This window comes from Pseudophryne corroboree, chromosome 8 (genome assembly GCF_028390025.1).
Source record: "Pseudophryne corroboree isolate aPseCor3 chromosome 8, aPseCor3.hap2, whole genome shotgun sequence".
NCBI classification, from domain to species: Eukaryota; Metazoa; Chordata; class Amphibia; order Anura; family Myobatrachidae; genus Pseudophryne; species Pseudophryne corroboree.
Window position 1 is genome coordinate 316,654,965 of NC_086451.1, and position 17,520 is coordinate 316,672,484.

Here is a 17,520-nt window from a genome sequence, read left to right on the forward strand (position 1 = left end):
AGGAGATAAGCTGCAGACCTAGGTGAACCCCCTCACAATTCACCTGGTCAAAGCGTTTCCCGACTTGTTCGGACAATTACGAGCAAAATGTCCCTTACCCCCACAGTACAGACAAAGACCAGAATTTTGCCTTCTGGCTCTTTCCTCAGGAGACAGCCGGGAGAGACCCATCTGCATGGGCTCCTCTACGTCTTCAGGAATGGAATATACACACGGACTTGACCTTACAGGTGCTCCTCTTTCAGCCCTCCGCTCTCTGAGACGACGATCAATCTTAATAGAAAGCTCCATGAGTTTATCGAGAGTCTCAGGAGCGGGGTACTGAAGGAGACTGTCTTTTATAGACTCTGATAAGCCGAGGCGAAACTGACTGCGCAGGGCTGGGTCATTCCAGCCACAGTCGTTCGAGCAACGGCGAAACTCCGTACAATAAACCTCCGCAGGATTTCTACCCTGTCTGAGGGCGCGCAACTGACTTTCAGCGGACGCCTCTCTATCAGGGTCATCATACAAGAGCCCTAAAGACTCAAAAAAAGCGTCAACTGACAACAATGCAGTATCCTCTGCTCTTAAACCAAATGCCCAGGTCTGAGGATCCCCCTGGAGCAAAGAAATAATAATCCCGACCCGCTGAGATTCAGTACCCGAGGAAGTCGGTCTTAAACGAAAAAAAAGTTTACAGGATTCTTTAAAATTAAAAAACTCTTTTCTATCACCAGAAAAACAGTCAGGCAAAAGCATTTTTGGTTCAGGGACTACCCTTGGGGAAGCTCGCAAAAGATCTTCCTGCGACTTCACCCGAAGAGAAAGATCCTGAACCATCTGAGTAAGTTCTTGAATCTGGCTGACTAAGAGCTGACCAGGATTTGGCCCTAAACCTGTCGGATTCATGAGGCCGACAAACTCTCACAAAACTGAATGAGAAAAAATTAAACCCCGTTTAATTTTAAGTTTTGGTATGGCCGGTAATAATGTTATGATTCCAGCACTCTGGTCAGAGGAGATCTTATGGCAAGGACCGGAGCACTGGAACGGAATGCTGGGGAAGGGAGCAGGACAGGAAATTAGCCCCTGGCGCCCTAACTCTGTTGTCTCACCCGTGTTGTCAGAAATCCCCTGCGAGACTATGGTTTCTTGAGCCCTTGGCAGCCGCGTTTGAAGGGCGGATTATGTCTGCCCAACTCCGATGCCCCCCGGTCTTAATGAGAGACAAAGGGAAATCCGAGACAGGGTGATAACAAGAGGCCCTCTAACTAAACAACCAGGCCAGGGGCTAAGCTAACTCAAAACTATAATATGTGCGGAGAAACCGCCAGTGAAAAGGACAACCAAAATATCCACTTGTCCAATTCTCCTACCCGGCACCGCCGAGTACCAGAGAGGACTTGTGGAAGCGGAACCCTCCGCAAATGCTCCAAACACAAAATATAAAAGGCAAAGCGGCTGAGCCGCAACACACGGCATAGCCGCAACTCACGAACACCACTGGATATAAAACGGTGATCAGTCAGGACTCATGGGAACCAAACGACCTCCTGGGATTAGATGACCACTCCCGAATACCGGACTTCTGAGGACTGGAATGACCGGATACAGCAGGACTGGAAACAGACTCTCAGCAAACAAAGGCAGCATGCAGGAAGCTATTACCGGCGTCTGTGAGAAGCCCTGGGAGTGTATTTAACAAGGAGTCCTCCAATCAGCTGCTTAAAGGCTGATTAGAATAAATGCCGTGCAGCTGCCTTGCTGCACGGCCAGAGAGCAGGTGAATATCTTAATTTCCTAAAGCCTAGCAACGGGGAACGTGGTCCGCCAGTGGCGTCCCCGTTGCTAGGGTCCGTGCGGCTCAGCGCGCCCGGCGTCTAGCGTTGCTAGGGAGCCGGCGGCTGTACGCGCACGGCGTCTCTAGTTGCTAGTTGCCGGGCCGTGCAGACAAGCGGACCCCGGCGCCTTACAGTGTACCAATGTTATAGAGGAAAAGCATTCAGCATCTTCACATTTGACAAGTGGCTGGCTGCTGTTCTCAGTAAGTGGTCAGTACACAATGTGGAAGTGCTGGTTTGGGCATTAAAATAATTGGATTAGTGACTTTATAGGAAGCAGCTAACACATGTTTAAAATAAATCAGTAGCGTAACTAGAATTTTTTTTCTCCAAAGCCAAAAATTGTCCCCCTCCCCCCCAATTGCCATCAGAAAAGTAACAAATTTGTGTGCACCATATGCCTGTGCTCAAATAAAGGGTGTGGACTCACTAAAAGGGGCATGGCTTTGCTAAAATAGGCATAGCATTGCAGGAAAAGACTACCTTATACCCCAGTTGTGCAACCTGCATGCCTAGACAATGGCCACCACAGGAAAAAGAATTATCCTGATTCATGCCCCTTACATGATTTGTGATATTTCCTCATAGTAATGCCCCTCACATTATGCCACACACCGCAATGGCCCTTAAACATGATGCCACACACCGTAATGCCCATTACACAATATGCCAAACACCATAATGCTCCTGACACAATATACCACACACCATAATGCCTGTGACATATTATGCCAGACACCACAATGCCCATGATACACACCATAATACATGTGGTACATAATGCAAAGCCCGCAATACATTATGCCACATACTTTAATACCTGTGATACATAATGAAACACACCATAATATCCCTGAGACATTATACTACATAATGTAATGCCTTTGAGACAGTAAGCAACACACCGTAATGCCTGTGACACATTATGCCACACACAGCACTGCCCATTATACATTATGCCATACACCATAATGTCTGTGATACATTATGCCACACACTGCAATGCCCATTACACATTATGCCCCACAGTAAGGCTTCTAATTACTTTTAAATAACCTGCTTGTTGCCAGGGGTTTTATGCTCTTGAATCCATGATCATTGCCAGGGCTTCTCATGCTCTGGGTGTCATGCTCGTTGGCAAGAGTTTCATGCACTGGGTGTCATGCTCATTGCAAGGGGTGTGTAATGCTCATTGCCAGGTATTTTCATGTTGTCGGTGTCATGCTCATAGCTAGAGGTGTGTAATGCTCATTGCTAGGGGTGCAATGCTCATTGCCAGGGGTTTCATGTGCTGGGTGTCATGCTTATTGCCATGGGGTAATGCTCGTTGTCATGATTTAATGCACTGGGTGTCATGCTTGTTGCCAGGGGGTAATACTTGTTGCCAAGGGTTTCATGCACTGGGTGTCATGCTCATTGCCAGGGAGTAATGCTTGTTGCCAGGGGTTTTATGTGCTGGGTGTCAAGCTTATTGCCAGGGGTGTGTAATGCTCATTGCCAGGTGCTTTCATGTTGTCGGTGTCATGCTTGTTGCCAAGGGTGTAAGGCTGCTGCCAGTGCTACCCAGTTCTCTGCGCTCCTGGGTCCTAGCTTTTCCTGGCTCTGTCAGATGCTAAAGGTCAAGTATGATCTCTAGAACCTATCTCCTCCATGGCAGTGGCCATTTTAGGAGGGACATTTTGCAGATTGACATGTGGACAGCTAGTCTGCATGGGAATCTGCACAGAATCAGCAGTGGCACCCCCGTAGCACTGTGTCTCAAAACCTCTGCAGCGAATCCTGGGGCTGTAGTTACGTCACTGAAGTAAATGAGCTTCGATGGGTGCATGATAAAGTTGTGATCACAAATAGGTTAATAAAAAATTAATCTGAATATACACATACAAAAATCCACCACACTCGCCATATCTTGGAATGGGGTTTACAAGTGCACTCACCATTCCCATGGGGCAAACCTGGTGCCCATCGTGGTACCATGATTCTGTATTTTCATTATTAAAGGCAAAATAATTATGTGTTAAAATTATTATGTGCTATTTGGAATATTACTCGTTAAGATCACATGTAATATTACTTGCTATTTTTGTGTAAATGAATATTATAAATATACATTTAATAAACATTAACAAATGTATAAAATATAATTAATTATGGGAATTCCGCAGGTCCTCTGCTCCTGCTCAGAATCAAACCCAGGCTTCTCTGTTTGATGGATTTGTGTATTAGTCAACTAGGCTCATGTAGCTCCATGAGAAGTTGAAATTGATAAACAGACGGTCATATTAGATTATGCCAATTACTATTTGTTTCTATCTCCATGATGTATTAATAATGCTTTATAAAGCCATGTGAAAACATGATTTGTTCTTCCTGTCCTGTGTAATAAAAATAAATATAGAAAAACAAAACAAAAACACACTAATTCTTAATGATTATACTTTTTGTAGTTTATATTGTTCACATAATATCATTTTGTGTATCTTGAACCAATCTCTCAATGATGTCAACTAAACAAAAACTAAAATATGCTAAATTAAACTAAAATAGTGACATTTTATTTTATTTTATTTGGATAACTCTACATTAAACTTTCTGATTGTGTTAATGGATTGTTCAGGTGCATATTTCAGGTGTTCTTACTCTGATAATAATAAGAGGAGTGCCTTCATTTGCAAAATGGACATTTAAAAGCAGTTACCTGTACCATTGAGCAACATATGTGCCTTCTGAAGAAATCGCTGACACACAATATCAGAATCGGAGTCCGCATAATGATCCATGCACCAGACCACACACATTGCCTGCTGCAGAGAGACAGCTGCGTTCTCCCTCCCCGTGAGTGATGGACGTAACTGCTCCCACACACACCAAGCAGGAAATTTGAAAGAGCATGCCGGTCCAGCCTAAGTACGCTATGTGTAGCAGTGGGGGAGGTTGAGCACAATGTTGGCTGTTATGCTGCAGGTTGTGGTATAATATGGCTTTGAATGTTTATGCCTACAAGTTTGTTCAATAATAACACACATCAGGAACCTAATAGTTGGTGCAATATTGGATTATACTACAGTACAAATAGTGACATTTACATTTCTGGATTTTCTCTGGAAATATTCACCGTTAAATACCAATTTGTTTAGTATATGTTTGAAATTTTATTGGAATTATTTATTACTAAGCTTTGAGCACGTGATTCATTATTGCTTTTAATGGTCTACTAGTAGTATTGTAAACAATCAATTGAATGTGAAACAATCCTTTGCAAGGGGAAGCAAGTATGACAGCTCTCACCAGTCACACAGCGCATCACTGACGCCATCACAGCTATGCTACTATTAGCTCTGCATCTAATATCCACCATTACTGCAGTGGGTTTTACTCAGTTACCTTTAATTGAGGTCCTGTTTTCCTGGTACCAAATTCAGTCTCCATTCCATTTTAGCAGAAAAGCCATTCCTCAACTGTAACAAGACGTTAGAAAATGTCATTTTTGGCCTACAAAATACTATTGTACCCACTGTCCACTTAACCACAGATATATGGCAAGCGGTAGTGGGCAAACTACTGACTGACTGTGACAGTCCACTGGGTGGGTGAATTGCCTTCAGCAGCAGCAGAAGCAGTATCTAACAGACAACACCAGCTCATTTAGAGACAGGCTATTTTGTGTATCATCAGATTCAATAAGAGGCATAATGCTGACAATCTCTTAGAAAAAAGTGATGCCATAGCTATATCGCTTACCCCACTTGGACTTTCCTAAGGTTTTGTTATTATTGATAATGCCAAAAATATTGTGAAAGCAACACAGCTGGGTAAGTTCCAACACATACTCTGTTTTGATCACAAAGAAATGCCACCCCACACCATTACTGACCCACTGCCAAACCGGTCATGCTGGAGGATGTTGTAGGCAGCAGAACGTTCTCCTTGGTGTCTCCAGACTGTCACATCTGTCACATGTGCTCAGTGAGAACCTGCTTTCATCTGTGAAGAGCACAGGGCGCCAGTGGCGAATTTGCCAATCTTGGTGTTCTCTGGCAAATGCCAAACGTCCTGCACGGTGTTGGGCTGTAAGCACAACCCCCACCTGTGGACGTCGGGCCCTCATACCACCCTCATGGAGTCTGTTTCTGATCGTTTGAGTAGACACATGCACATTTGTGGCTTGCTGGTGGTCATTTTGCAGGGCTCTGGCAGTGCTCCTCCTGTTCCTCCTTGCACAAAGACGGAGGTAGCGGTCCTGTTGCTGGGTTGTTGCCCTCCTACGGCCTCCTCCACATCTCCTGATGTAATGGCCTGTCTCCTGGTAGCGCCTCCATGCTCTGGACACTACGCTGACACACACAGCAAACCTTCTTGCCACAGCTCGCATTGATGTGCCATCCTGGATGAGCTGCACTACCTGAGCCACTTGTGTGGGTTGTAGACTCCTTCTCATGCTACCACTAGAGTGAAAGCACCGCCAGCTTTCAAAAGTGACCAAAACATCAGCCAGAAAGCATAGGAGCTGATGTGGTCTGTGGTCACCACCTGCAGAACAACTCCTTTATTGGGGGAGTCTTGCCAATTGCCTATAATTTCCACCTGTTGTCTATTCCGTTTGCACAACAGCATGTGAAATTGATTGTCAATCAGTGTTGCTTCCTAAGTAGACAGTTTGATTTCATAGAAGTGTGATGACTTGGAGTTACATTTTGTTGTTTAAGTGTTCACTTTATTTTTTTGAGCAGTGTACATAACCTCACATATTTTGTCTTTCTACACTTTCACATCCTCCTGACCCTTGGCTGACTTTGCTGAGTGACCATCTCATACAGCCCATTAAGAACCTTTGCAAGCTAGCAGAACCAATATGTAATAGGTAGCACCTATCCTTGTGTATCAATGCCTACTTCCCTATATATTATAAGCTTGTGAGCAGGGCCTTCCCACCTCTATGCCTGTCTGTTGTTGCCCAGTTTTGTTCTATTACTGTTGTTCCAATTGTAAAGTGCAAAAGAATATGCTGTGCTACAGCATATAAGAAACTGTTAATATATATATATATATATATATATACATACATACATACATACATACATACATACATATATACATACATACTGTCAAGAGTGATTTGAAAATATAAGTTTCACTATTATCAATCTCATGCTTTCATGTGTCTTTTAGCACTAAATACTGTACAAAGAACAGGATGAGTAAAAATACTGAAAATAGTATTACTTAGCCATTACATGTAAGGTTGTATACTACCTATATGCAATTCATGTTTTTAACTTCATTTGATTATTATATGAGTGCTTTATTTTATATCTTTAGAAAGGTGGTTGTTTGTTATAAATATAATATGGTGTTTTTAATAGGACAAGAAGTGGGAAATATATACTGTATATATAATATGGGAAGTACGGATGTTGTGGTTAGCCTCACTGCTTCACAGCACTGAGGTCATGGGTTCTATTCCCACCATGGCCCAAAACTGTGCGGAGTTTGTATATTCTCCCCGTACTTGTGTGGGTTTCCTCTGGGCACTCTGGTTTCCTCCCACATTCCAAAAATATACTGATAGATTAATTGGCTCCTAACAAAATTAACCCTAGTGTGATTGTGTATGTGTGTACATGTGGTAAGGAATATAGACTGTAAGCTCTACTGGGGCAGGGACTGATGTGAATGGTCAAAATATTCTCTGTAAAGTGCTGCAGAATATGTGTGCGCTACATAAATAACTGGTAGTAATAATAATTATATATATATATATATATATATATATTAGTGATGTGCACCGGAAATTTTTCGGGTTTTGTGTTTTGGCTTTGGGTTCGGTTCCGCGGCCGTGTTTTGGGTTCGGACGCGTTTTGGCAAAACCTCACCGAAATTTTTTTGTCGGATTCCGGTGTGTTTTGGATTCGGGTGTTTTTTTCAAAAAACCCTAAAAAACAGCTTAAATCATAGAATTTGGGGGTCATTTTGATCCCATAGTATTATTAACCTCAATAACCATAATTTCCACTCATTTTCAGTCTATTCTGAACACCTCACATCTCACAATATTATTTTTAGTCCTAAAATTTGCACCGAGGTCGCTGGATGGCTAAGCTAAGCGACCCAAGTGGCTGACACAAACACCTGGCCCATCTAGGAGTGGCACTGCAGTGTCAGACAGGATGGCCCTTCAAAAAAATTGTCCCCAAACAGCACATGATGCAAAGAAAAAAAGAGGCGCAATGAGGTAGCTGTGTGACTAAGATAAGCGACCCAAGTGGCCGACACAAACATCTGGCCCATCTAGGAGTGGCACTGCAGTGTCACGCAGGATGGCCCTTCAAAAAAATAGTCCCCAAACAGCACATGATGCAAAGAAAAAAAGAGGCGCAACGAGGTAGCTGTGTGACTAAGATAAGCGACCCAAGTGGCCGACACAAACATCTGGCCCATCTAGGAGTGGCACTGCAGTGTCACGCAGGATGGCCCTTCAAAAAAATACTCCCCAAACAGCACATGACGCAAAGAAAAAAAGAGGCGCAATGAGGTAGCTGTGTGACTAAGCTAAGCGACCCTAATGGCCAACACAAACACCTGGCCCATCTAGGAGTGGCACTGCAGTGTCACGCAGGATGGCCCTTCAAAAAAATACTCCCCAAACAGCACATGATGCAAAGAAAAATGAAAGAAAAAAGAGGTGCAAGATGGAATTGTCCTTGGGCCCTCCCACCCACCCTTATGTTGTATAAACAGGACATGCACACTTTAACAAACCCATCATTTCAGGGACAGGGTCTGCCACACGACTGTGACTGAAATGACTGGTTGGTTTGGGCCCCCACCAAAAAAGAAGCAATCAATCTCTCCTTGCACAAACTGGCTCTACGGAGGCAAGATGTCCACCTCCTCCTCATCGTCCGATTCATCACCCCTTTCACTGTGTACATCCCCCTCCTCACAGATTATTCATTCGTCCCCACTGGAATCCACCATCTCAGGTCCCCGTGTACTTTCTGGAGGCAATTGCTGCTGGTGAATGTCTCCACGGAGGTATTGATTATAATTCATTTTAATGAACATCATCTTCTCCACATTTTCTGGAAGTAACCTCGTACGCCGATTGCTGACAAGGTGAGCGGCTGCACTAAACACTTTTTCGGAGTACACACTGGAGGGAGGGCAACTTAGGTAGAATAAAGCCAGTTTCTGCAAGGGCCTCCAAATTGCCTCTTTTTCCTGCCAGTATACGTACGGACTGTTTGACGTGCCTACTTGGATGCGGTCACTCATATAATCCTCCACCATTCTTTCAATGGTGAGAGAATCATATGCAGTGACAGTAGACGACATTTGTGATGATCCGCAACAAGATACCCCCTTGTTTGTGCCTGGATGACACAGTTACACACAAAATGAACACACGAGGGGGGTTAATTCTTTAAAGAAAACCAAATACCTATGATTACTCGGGTAGATTCACCATAATACAGGGTTGGTGTTGCTCCCCAGAGTCAGAAAACCAAATATTCTAGAAAGAGAAAAGAAGACTCTATCTTGGGGGCACTCTTTGAAATATAAATAGGGCCAGATATACCCTTAGGTATCATTAAAATATAACCTTTAATTGTATCTTTAAAATTATTAGGAATTTGAAAAGGAAAAATATATAAACACACATACAGGTTTAATCATATACACCTTGGGATCACTTGTCTATCACAAGGAGTTCAAAGAACACTGATTGCTCACTATGGAGCTTATTGGTTCAGAGAACACTGATTGCTCACCGAGGAGCTTGTTTTTATTATTTTTATTCAGATTTTTTTTTTTTAAACCAATTATGATCTCTCACTGTTTAAACAACCATATCATGAATAGGTATTGATTTACCGAACGTCAGCTCCTATATTCTCAAACACATGTATAATTATAAAAATTCAAAATTTGCCCAAATGGTATATACACAGTGTTGAGAGATGCAGAATGCCCATCATATTTATATGGTATCTTATGCGCTCATTAGTAGCCCGACATAAATAGTTGGTATAAAGAGAAAAAAGGAAAGAGTAAAAAAGATGATCAGTATGCCATGGTACATTGCTTCTACTGTCTCACCGTCATGAGCTCAGGGTTTTTGTTAGCTCAGCGGCCGGTGGATGAGAGGGCAGCGACCTTGAAATTTCTGACCAGAAAGAGGATAAGTGGCCGTACTGCTTTCCCTGTTAGAGCGGATGGAATGTCTCGATATCCTAGGACATTGCAGGACACTGCACCGCAATCCAGGGATGAGTGTTAACCGAAATTGAGTACAATTCCTGCCTGTTTAATTTTCAGGTAATTGCAGGGAGATGATAGGGAGTGGTTCAATGTTAAACCAGTGCCGTGCACATTCTCACATAGAAATGCATTTACCAAAAAAGCCGTTCTCCACACAGGCTATTAGCAAAGTACTTTCCCAATTTTATTTTCAGGTATACTTTATCGGTATACTAATATTGTTAGGCTCACTTAACATAATTCATTATTTTCTCTAACATTTGACCATAGGTCACTGAACAATATGTGTTGGGCTAAAAAGTAGCAGCAAACACAGCTAGAATGAAAAGTTTTTATGACCGCAAACCCAGTCCAGCCGCTGAGATCTCTTTTCGTCATGTACTCTGGTCACTAGGACCGGTGCAGCGAACGGCAAATATGAAAACAGCAGCGCTTCGGGTATTACTGGCCGGAAAAAGGATTAGTAGCTGTGCTGCTTTCCACGTTAGAGCGGTTGCAGCGCCTTGATATCATAGGACAGAGCAAGGACGCTGCACCGCAATCCGTGGATGAGAGCTAGCTGAAAATAGGAAGATTACCGTTATAAAGGCAGCAGGACTTCTGGACGGAGCAGCGTATGTTGGTTGTAGGACCAGTGATTCTAACTTTCACAAGGCGACATTGCCATGCTGATTCCAGCCGTGCCAAAACGCGTTTCACCCGTAGGCTTGCTCACTTTACTGCACTATCTGGCATCAAAAGAGAGACTCTCACTAGCAGTCATTATATTGGCTTATTCATCCTATCATTGATTAGTGTGAGTGATTGACGTCAGTACCAACCAATAAAACAGGATGTATGTTAAACTTTCAGTGTTCACTCAATCATGACCTAATCGTCAGCTCCTGTGGATATTTCAAACACTGATTACCCTTTCCAAAGCAAGGATTGTTTGGACAAATTTTATACCCCCATTCTGTGTCATATGCTTACACATATGTGGGAGTTAAATTACCAGGCACCATTTAATATTCTGCTAAGTTCAAGTAGTTGTTAGAAACATTCCCTTTATATAACTTTTATGTTACCAGTATTGTTGCTCCAAACATAATAAACTGAGTACTAACGGTTTGTGTACAGTCATATCTTGCTCTGGAAATTCCCTGAGTAGAAAATTATATGTTACAGAGGACATAAATTAATTCTTCAGTAATTTTATCACAGTAACAGACTCCCCATAGGAAGAGGTAGTTTCCAAACAGAAAACGTTTTTTCAAAAAAGAGAAAAATATAAAATATATATATAATAAAATAATTTAAAGCATTTCATCAAACTCCAATAAGCTTTTAATCATATGAAATTTCAGCTGAAATTGGTTGCTACCTCTAATTTCACCAAAACCACATCAGTTGACTGATTTCTTATTTCTGACATATTAAATCAAAAGTACTGAGCAGTTTTTTGGGGACTTTCGATGCATTAGAATCCATAGGGGAATTCAGAGGGTGTAGAGTTTGTATGTACACTATCTATATGCGAAGAAATTACACATTTTATATAGAATTTCCACACATAGACAATATACATACATTTTAGAGAAATAAGAGGTTGCCGTGGCTATCAATAAAGACAAAGGTGAATAAAGATTGATGATACACACAGTATAGGCTGGTAGGATAACAGTGAGTCTAGATTGATGATACATATGGTGTACGCTGGTAGGAGAAGGGGGCCATATTTAAATAAAAGCACTATAGTTGATGTATTCATTTAGACCATCTGGTGCCAATGCACCCAGTCTGAAGGTCCAGAAACTTTCTCATTTCAAAAGCTCGTTCGTCAAATCACCTCCCCTAATGCCAAGATGTATTTTTTCTAAACCAAAGGCTTTGAAATTTCTAAGGTCTCCTTTGTGTACAAAATGAAAATGCCTAGCCACCGTGGTTATTTGTTTTCCCCTGCTCAGATCCAGGGCAGCATTTCTAATTGTTCCCACGTGTTCCAGGATACGCTGTTTCATCATCCTGGTGGTCATACCAACATAACGCATCCCACAATCACATGAGATACAGTAGGTCACACCTGTTGTTCGGCAGTTAATGTAATCCTTGATTTTGTTTTTGGTGCCATATTTATCCACCACTTCTTTAGTTCTATGCATATGTTGGCATGCCTTACAGGCACCACAGGGAAAAGACCCGGCTAGGGTTGGTGGTTTGGGGGCTATACGAGTGTAATGGCTCTTCACTAGATGGTCTCGTAGGTTTGGGGCACGCCGCCAACTCATTGAAACATTCGTGCCAATATGTTTCGATAAATCACAGTCTGACAGAAGAATGTGCCAATGTTTTTGAATACATCTCTTGATCCGGTCCCAATCATGATTGAAATTCATGACAAATCTTAGTTTGTCATCTATTTGATTTATATTTTTCTTCTGACTGAAAATTAGTACCTCCCTATTGATATCCCTTAAAGAGCTCTTTGCTCTTTTTATGGATCTATGACTATACCCTCTTTGTCTAAGCCTGTTAGTTAGTTCGTCACTTTGTTCTTTAAAAACAGCATTTTCAGAGCAATTCCTACGAAGTCTCAAAAATTCTCCCTTCGGTATATTTTCCACCGTGGGTGGGAAATGATGACTAGTCTGATGTAATAATGTGTTTGTGGCCGTATTTTTTTGAAAAGTTTTGTTTCCAATTTGTTCTGTAAACCTTTGTATATCTTCACATCCAAAAAGGAAATTTCCGTACTGCTAATCTCTGATGTTAACCTCAAATTGAAATTATTGGTATTTAGTACCGTAATGAACTCCATTAGCAGATCCAATCCTGCATTCCATACCATGAAAATATCGTCTATGTAGCGATACCACATTGATATGTGTCTGGTGAAATGTTCATTACCATCACAGAAGTCGTGCTCACTCTCCCACCATCCCAAAAAGAGATTTGCGTAGGTAGGAGCGCAAGCCGCCCCCATAGCAGTCCCCCTTACCTGTAAATAGAATTTTTCATCAAAGGTAAAAAAGTTGTTATTCAAAACAAAGTGCAGTAAATCCACCAAAAAGTCTTGGAAAGCATCATGGTCACCCATACTTAGGAAGTATTTGATAGCAGATATACCAGCCACATGATCAATGCTGGTATATAATGCTTCCACATCAAGACCAACTAGCAGTTGATCATTATCCAAGGTCGTCTCATGAATCTTCCTAAGGATATCCCTAGTGTCCTGTATGTATGAGGGTAATCCCAAAATGAAATCTCTCAAGTGTAGATCAATAAATCGACTAGGTTTCTCAGATATGCCATTGATCCCTGAAACAATCGGCCTGCCTGGGGGAGTGTTAGAGTTCTTGTGGATTTTTAGGAGCAAATACAGGGTTGGTGTTTTCGGGTTTTCTGTCCATAGATATTCATATTCTTGTTTTGTTATAACTCTGTTGTCAAGAGCCTCATCCAAAAGAGATTTAAGTTTAGATTTAATGTACTGTGAAGGATTGAGCAGCATGAGTTTATAGCATTCTTTGTTGTTAAGTTGTTTGTATGCTTCCTTCATGTACTGTTCCTTCGGCCAGATTACTACATTCCCGCCCTTGTCCGAGGGTTTTATCACTACATCACTCCAGCTCTTGATGTTTTTTAAGGACTCCCTCTCGTCCCAGCTGAGATTGTTATTCATTTTATGGAGGGACCGGTTTTGATATAACTGGTCAAATTCTTTTGAGACCAGGCTAGTAAAAACCTTTACCTCAGGACATATCGTCTCAGACGGAAAAAATGTGGATTTTTCTTACAAGATATTTTATCCCTAATCATCCCTGTTTGCTCACCACCTTCAGATTCTTCGTATAGATCTTCCAGTGCAGCTAATGCGGCACACTCTTGCTGTATAATCTCATCATCAGTAGTCATAGGGGGATCAGTCTTTTTTGTAGCAAAGAATTTTTTTAGTAGTAGTTTACGCTCAAAGAGCTTTAAATCCTTCTCTAGTTGGAACCGATCCATTTTAGTGCTTGGTGAGAAGGATAGGCCCCTGCTAAGTACCCCAATTTCCGTCTTGGTCAATGTCCGATCAGATAAGTTGACAATTTGTAGAGTATCCACTACTTCTCTTTCCTGGCACGAATCGGATATCTGTTTGGGGATGGAGAGCCCCATCTTGCCCTTCCTCTTCTTTGTTGACCTCCTCGTCTTCCTTTTGTGTCCTGGTGCCCTCCCTTGGCACCACGATTCTTGTCTAAAAAACCCTCTGAGTCTTTTGCACTTTTTCTATTATTGAAAAACTGCGTCTCATTTGACTCTTCTCCAGAGGATTCAGCCTCAGATGATGTATAATTGTAGTTTGTACGAGTATCCTTATTGTACACTCTTTTCTGTATATTCCTCCATTTGAATACTTGGCCACTTGCAAAATCCTTCTTATCCCTCAAAAATGTATTCTTTTTACGTTCAATTATAGTTTTTTCATAACTATCTAGGTCTCTCTTGTTTTGTTCAAAAACCCTCTGAAATTGACCATCCTGTTCCCATTGTTCTAAGGTTTTACCCAATGTATCAATTTCTTTTTCACATTCATCCAGCATTAAATTATCATGCTTCAGTAAGATGTTCGTAAGTTCATGTGAACATCTTTACAAGCATGTTTCCCATTCTGTTTTTAATGCTTCTGTGGCCAAGGGAAAAGCAGGAAAAACTTTCGGTCTCAAACCCCTAGGGTAAATGCGTTGTTTTTGATAATTCTCTAATGTGGTCAAATCCCAGCTTATTCTCAACTGTTTTTGAAGAACATATTTTAACTTATTAAAGTCTTCTTCCCACTTGGGGTTTGTGTCCGTGTGATTAATGTCACTGGGAAATATGGTACTGATGTCCTCATTGATTTTACGCCTTACAGTCAATTCATTTTTTAAGCTGAAGCTAGTCATCTCAAAGAAGTATTATACAGTGTTCAACTCTACAATCCTATCTCAAACTCTTCCCAAAAGAAAATAACGATACCAGACAAGTATAATGGCCTATAAAAAAAAAAATATATATATATATATATATATATATATATATGTGCATATACAACATATATGCACTGTTGTATCTTAGATTGGTACAGTATTATTAACTCTAATGATATAATCTGTGCTGGATCTTCAGAGAGCTAGTGAGAACTAGCAAAAACAGTAGGAAGAAACATTTGTGATGATCCGCAACAAGATACCCCCTTGTTTGTGCCTGGATGACACAGTTACACACAAAATGAACACACGAGGGGGGTTAATTCTTTAAAGAAAACCAAATACCTATGATTACTCGGGTAGATTCACCATAATACAGGGTTGGTGTTGCTCCCCAGAGTCAGAAAACTACTACTAAAAAAATTCTTTGCTACAAAAAAGACTGATCCCCCTATGACTACTGATGATGAGATTATACAGCAAGAGTGTGCCGCATTAGCTGCACTGGAAGATCTATACGAAGAATCTGAAGGTGGTGAGCAAACAGGGATGATGAGGGATAAAATATCTTGTAAGAAAAAACATTTTTTCCATCTGAGACGATATGTCCTGAGGTAAAGGTTTTTACTAGCCTGGTCTCAAAAGAATTTGACCAGTTATATCAAAACCGGTCCCTCCATAAAATGAATAACAATCTCAGCTGGGACGAGAGGGAGTCCTTAAAAAACATCAAGAGCTGGAGTGATGTAGTGATAAAACCCTCGGACAAGGGCGGGAATGTAGTAATCTGGCCGAAGGAACAGTACATGAAGGAAGCATACAAACAACTTAACAACAAAGAATGCTATAAACTCATGCTGCTCAATCCTTCACAATACATTAAATCTAAACTGAAATCTCTTTTGGGTGAGGCTCTTGACAACAGAGTTATAACAAAACAAGAATATGAATATCTATGGACAGAAAACCCGAAAACACCAACCCTGTATTTGCTCCCAAAAATCCATAAGAACTCTAACACTCCCCCAGGCAGGCCGATTGTTTCAGGGATCAATGGCATATCTGAGAAACCTAGTCGATTTATTGATCTACACTTGAGAGATTTCATTTTGGGATTACCCTCATACATACAGGACACTAGGGATATCCTTAGGAAGATTCATGAGACGACCTTGGATAATGATCAACTGCTAGTTGGTCTTGATGTGGAAGCATTATATACCAGCATTGATCATGTGGCTGGTATATCTGCTATCAAATACTTCCTAAGTATGGGTGACCATGATGCTTTCCAAGACTTTTTGGTGGATTTACTGCACTTTGTTTTGAATAACAACTTTTTTACCTTTGATGAAAAATTCTATTTACAGGTAAGGGGGACTGCTATGGGGGCGGCTTGCGCTCCTACCTACGCAAATCTCTTTTTGGGATGGTGGGAGCGTGAGCACGTCTTCTGTGATGGTAATGAACATTACACCAGACACATATCAATGTGGTATCGCTACATAGACGATATTTTCATGGTATGGAATGCAGGATTGGATCTGCTAATGGAGTTCATTACGGTACTAAATACCAATAATTTCAATTTGAGGTTAACATCAGAGATTAGCAGTACGGAAATTTCCTTTTTGGATGTGAAGATATACAAAGGTTTACAGAACAAATTGGAAACAAAACTTTTCAGAAAAACTACGGCCACAAACACATTATTACATCAGACTAGTCATCATTTCCCACCCACGGTGGAAAATATACCGAAGGGAGAATTTTTGAGACTTCGTAGGAATTGCTCTGAAAATGCTGTTTTTAAAGAACAAAGTGACGAACTAACTAACAGGCTTAGACAAAGAGGGTATAGTCATAGATCCATAAAAAGAGCAAAGAGCTCTTTAAGGGATATCAATAGGGAAGTACTAATTTTCAGTCAGAAGAAAAATATAAATCAAATAGATGACAAACTAAGATTTGTCATGAATTTCAATCATGATTGGGACCGGATCAAGAGATGTATTCAAAAACATTGGCACATTCTTCTGTCAGACTGTGATTTATCGAAACATATTGGCATGAATGTTTCAATGAGTTGGCGGCGTGCCCCAAACCTACGAGACCATCTAGTGAAGAGCCATTACACTCGTATAGCCCCCAAGCCACCAACCCTAGCCGGGTCTTTTCCCTGTGGTGCCTGTAAGGCATGCCAACATATGCATAGAACTAAAGAAGTGGTGGATAAATATGGCACCAAAAACAAAATCAAGGATTACATTAACTGCCGAACAACAGGTGTGACCTACTGTATCTCATGTGATTGTGGGATGCGTTATGTTGGTATGACCACCAGGATGATGAAACAGCGTATCCTGGAACACGTGGGAACAATTAGAAATGCTGCCCCTGATCTGAGCAGGGGAAAACAAATAACCACGGTGGCTAGGCATTTTCATTTTGTACACAAAGGAGACCTTAGAAATTTCAAAGCCTTTGGTTTAGAAAAAATA